This window comes from Poecilia reticulata, unplaced genomic scaffold (genome assembly GCF_000633615.1).
Source record: "Poecilia reticulata strain Guanapo unplaced genomic scaffold, Guppy_female_1.0+MT scaffold_155, whole genome shotgun sequence".
Classification (NCBI taxonomy): domain Eukaryota; kingdom Metazoa; phylum Chordata; class Actinopteri; order Cyprinodontiformes; family Poeciliidae; genus Poecilia; species Poecilia reticulata.
In genome coordinates this window covers 478698-483697 of record NW_007615016.1, presented here as the reverse complement: position 1 = coordinate 483697, position 5000 = coordinate 478698, and the positions used below count along the sequence as shown (strand labels likewise).

At 44.2% G+C, this 5000-nt stretch overlaps 2 long non-coding RNA genes across 3 annotated transcripts in view; one reads left to right on the top strand and one right to left on the bottom strand.

Moving 5' to 3' along the window:
• LOC103459994 (uncharacterized) overlaps nucleotides 1-634 on the top strand; it is a 5245-nt gene extending 4611 nt beyond the window's left edge. For both annotated transcript variants that reach the window (XR_532839.1, XR_532838.1), the window contains exon 2: nucleotides 350-634. This is a non-coding gene — a long non-coding RNA (uncharacterized LOC103459994). The remainder of the gene's footprint in view (nucleotides 1-349) is intronic.
• Nucleotides 1-5000, bottom strand: part of LOC103459995 (uncharacterized) — a 15558-nt gene that overhangs the window by 5931 nt on the left and 4627 nt on the right. The gene's annotated exons all lie outside the window — the stretch shown is intronic.

Sequence of the window (5000 nt, the reverse complement as noted above, 5' to 3'; positions counted from 1 at the left end):
TGGGACCATACTGGGACCAATGGGACAACACTGGGACCAATGGGACCACACTGGGAACCAATGGGACCACACTGGGAACCAATGGAACGGACCACACTGGGAACCAATGGGACCACACTGGGAACCAATGGGCCCAAACTGGGACCTCACTGGGCCCAAACTGGGACCACACTGGCAGCTGATTCTGCAGTCTGAGCAGCAGGCCTCAGCGTTTGCAGCAGTTCCCACTTCGCTTTTCTTCTTTCTAACGTTTGTCATCAATAGAAGTTGATGGAAGTTAAATCTGGTTGTTCTTGTACTTCTGGTGTTTCAGTTTGTTTGGTTCTGAATTCCTTATTGTTCCTTCCAGGAAGCCGCGCTAAACCGTCTGCCAACCAGTACGCCCAGTCGCACAACCAGTTCATCTGCTCCGTTTATTGTTCTCCTGACAAAACAGCTGATTGTTCCTCTGTGAATCAATAGCAAAACCAGCTCCCACAGACATGGGGCCAATATCAGCAGCTGATATGTCTGAAATCAGGCCAGAATATCAGCGTATATTCATCATGTCCCATCGTTCCAGCGACCTGGTGGACACATTGTGGCTGCTGCTGGTAACAGACTGACATAAAACGGATTAACAGAGTTACAGTGATGTGTGTGTGTGTGTTTCATTTCATTTCAATGAAAACCTGTTTATTCTGACAAACGCCTCTGGATTTAAAATACTTTTAAAGGTAGAACATTCTAGTAACTCCAGCTTCGTCCCACAACATGACTGTCAGGTTAACTGGTCTCTCTAAATTCTCCCTAGGTGTGTGTGTGTGTGTGTGTGTGTGTGTGTGTGTGTGTGTGTCCTGTGTGTCTCTGTGTTGCCCTGTGACAGACTGGCGACCTGTCCAGGTGACCCGCCTCTCACCCGGAACGCTAGCTGGAGAGGCAGCAGCAGCTCCCAGTTAGGGACAAGGTGTTAGGAAGGAAGGAAGGAAGGAAGGAAGGAAGGTTCATACATCTATAGCTTTAATTTTAAATGGTAGGATGTTCAGATGAAGGAAATGATCTTCTGTGGTTTCGTCGTGTGTATAAATTGTTCCGATGCTAAGCTAAGCTAACTGCTTCCACTTCAGTCACTCGATAATGTTATCCAGTATATTTAACAATCTGCTGTAGTTTTCTGTTTGTAAACATGACGGTAGCGGTTTTAGACGGGTAGCACAGACAGACAGACTTGGCCATCTATCCGTGCTGCGGTAGGAAAATCTGACGAGGTAGCACAGATGGTCAGAACACGGGTTGTTTCAACAGATATCTCATGAAAACGTTGAGGTAGTTTTCCTCAATCCTTGCCCAAAAATATCAGACATATTCGGTTTCTGGAGCCGTTGCAAGTGTTTAAGCATCACAAGCAACATTTAGGTTGATGGGAAAATTCCAGCAGACTTCAGCCAACATGCTGAGGTTGCGGTGGATCCTGTCAGGAGAAGCTGAGCCGTCCGGCCCGGTGCCATGCGGCGCAGATAGAGCAGCAGATGAAAGGCCAGAGCAGTAACAGAGGAGACAGAAGGAAGTAAAGACAGATTTATTGACAACAACGTGAAGATGTGAAGGATCTGGAAATCAAGGGAACATTCCAGCTGGAGCAGACATGATGAAGAGACAGAAAGGAAGCCTAATGGAGCAGCAGATAGCAGGGAGACCCACATTTGTGCAAATGATAAGCAAATGTAGAAAGGTGAGCAGAGAATGAGAGGACGCGTCGAAGATTAAAGAAAAACAACTGAGAAGAAAAGGATGGAGCAGACGAGAGGACAGCGTTTCTGAGCCAGCTGTGTTTACGTGACCTCTGACCTCAGAGCCACTCCAATCTCTTCAAGACGTCAGCTCGACTCGCAGGCCTTCAGTCTGACAAGCATCTCACCTCGGCACGCTGCAGACAGAACATTCCCTCTTTATACCAAACTTACAATGACGGAAATATTCTCCAATCGTTTTAAAAAGATGGAAGAAATAAACTCTCCAAACTTTAACCTGAAGTCAAAATCTAGAACATTTCATGAAAACTATGAGCTTTTGCACTCAAGAAGAAGTCCAGCTACACTAACGTGATTTTTTCTGTTTATACTGAATAGAAACAAAATAATAATCATTATTTGTTTGCATTTTGCTTTCCAGATGCCGGAGCTTCTTATGAAACTTCATGAGGACCTTTTGTTCTTCTGAGGTCATTTAAAGTTCTGCTCATCTCTAATCCAACTTCTTCAACCTGTATTGTCACATTTATCTGATCTGATTCATCTGAAACAGAAAATAAATCTATGTAAAGAGAGTTTGGAAGGTTCTGGGTCCGGTTCCAGATTCTCCCAGTCCAGAAGTTACAGAACATGAAGTTGGAACAAAAAGCCACATTTCTGTTTGCTCGTTCCAATGCCCTGCTCTGAAGTCCACTTCCTGCTTTTGGAGCGGTCTCCGGTCCGCTTGGCGCTCACATTCAAACAAACCCAGACCGAGGTTTGGAGGAACAGAGGTCAGAGGTCGATTAGAGGTCACACCAAACAAATCGGACTTTCTGGACAAACTAACTGGAGCGGGATCAGTTGGTTTTTATCTTTTATTAAAGATAAAAACCTGAGCAGCTTCTGGGACAGCTCCACTCTGTAACCCGGCCTGAACGTCTCAGGAACCATCCAAACCCAAAGACGAAGCAGCACAACATGTAGATCAGATCAAAGTGTGACAGATCCTCTCTACAGCCTGAAATTTGTCTTCAGTCTTTTCTTCTCGTTTTTCACCATTTGTCCTCTGTCCCAAACCCTCTAATGTGTTCCCCGCCCCGCGCCCCCATCGTTCTCTGTCTCAAAGAAATATGTCCAGCAGGATTTATCTCCGTCCTCCAGCACTCAGCTCGCCAGGCCAGGACACCGAAAGAGCAGCAGCTGGTTTTTACACAATATGGGGAAAGGATGGATGGATTTAGGGTGGGGTGGAGATGGGGAAAGAGATATAGGCAGAGGGAAAATATGGAGGGGCATGACAGAGAGAGAAGAAAGGCAAGGAGGGAAAAAACACGAGACCTTCTGTGACGCTGAGCGAATGAAGAGTTATGTCCATGCTGGACCACGCCCTGATATTCAAACGCAAAGCGGAGCGAAGGAGAAGCTAACGCTTTGTTTCAGCGCTGCAGGCGTCACATGGCTGCAGTTCAGAGGGTCCAAACAGAAACACGCCATTTCATTTTTATTAATATGAATAAAATAAATCATCCACAAAAAGGAGCAACAGACAAAAGGAATTTCAAAATAAAAGGTTAAAGGTGACCTTTTGGGCTGCCAACAGATGAGCAATTATACAACCGTCCATCTTTGAAAAGCATTAGTGGAGCCTCCTGCACAACCAACCAGAATGCAGCAAGTCAGTAACACTATTGTCTTTTCCAGCAGCCATTGTACAGCGCATACAGCGGGAAAACCAGCTGACCAAACGCTGGAGATCAGCCTGTGTTGCTAGGCAACCAGGCAATACAGCTAATTCACTGCTAAAGCATTCCAGCTAGTTAGCCGTTTTAAAAGCTAACTAATCAGCAGCTGGCTGCATGAGGTTTGTACATTTCTGTGGAGACACAGATCTTAAAATCCACTCATGACGGCCTTAAAAAGTCTTAAAGGGACCTTGTTCTGTACCGTAACACCAACCGCTACGATTTCACCATCCAAGGTCAGGCACCGAGTTCGCAGCAATCAGAACAAACTGATGCATTTATTAATTAACATTCTTGATTAATCATGAAATTATAGTAAAATAGAAACAGAAAACAAAGAGGCATCACTTTGAAATCTCACCCAGACGAGTTTCTTTCTTTTTTCACGGTTATTTTACTGATTTYCTTTGATGAGTCAAAGAGGTTTTAGCTCAGACTTGGTTGCTTGGTGGTAATAAAGACAAAAGACTGAAATAACGGCTTTGAAGTCAGGAGATTATCAGCCGAAGGATTCAGATCCTGATGTACCGTCACTGAACACGTCGATCCTCACAGGGTTAACAATCATTTATTGATTTCAACTCCAGCAATTCAACAAAGAGTTGCTTTTCTGTGTTAAACACAGTTAGAGAAAAAACCCTGATAACCTGACTAAACGTGTGGTTTACAGCCCCACCAGATGTTGTAGAAACGTCACTGAAAAAGCAGAACATCAGAACAAGACATGCACTGCAAAAACAAAACCTTTCATGTTTTTTTATCTAGTTTCTGTTGCAAATATCTTAGTTCACTTGACTAAACTAACTTACAAGTAACATTTTACGCAAGACATGGGTTATTATTTTAAGTTCTACTGAAGGATTATTTCATTAAAACATGATATTTTCCCCGTGTTGTAAGTAAGATTTTGTGTTTTTGAAGTGTGGTAGCCAGTTATTAGGCTCAGAAGTTGGATAGATTTGCATTTTGCCATTAATGAATGAATTCATAAATTAAAAACTTGATTGGGATTCTTTCCGGTTTTACAGTAAAATTTGATGAAAGGATATATTCAAGTGTAAAATGTTAAACTGGCGGCCATGTCAGTGTTCAAAGCAAGACCATTTCACAACAACAACAACACGTCGCCCGTGAAGGTCAAAGGTCATGATGTCATCAAGGTGAGCAGCGCCAGCGCTAACTATTGCTTCACAGCAGGAGGAGCATTTTCTTCTGGAGACCAGGATGAACGAAACACTTCCTGCTTCTGCGCATCGAACTCCGYCATTTTTCAGACTGATAGGCGAAACATTCATGTGTTTAAAACAGACGACACTGAAAACCCTGAAAGTAAAACACAGTGGAGCCTCCTGCACAACCAGCCAGAACACAGCAAGCCAACAACTAACCGCTTGTCTTTTCCTGCAGCCATTGTACAGCGCATAAAAACCAGCAGTTGGAGATCACCTGTGGTTGCTAGGTAACGGGCTGAGCTTCGCTGTGGTCGCTAGGTAACGGGCTGAGCTTTGCTGTGGTCGCTAGGTAACGGGCTGAGCTTCGCTGTGGT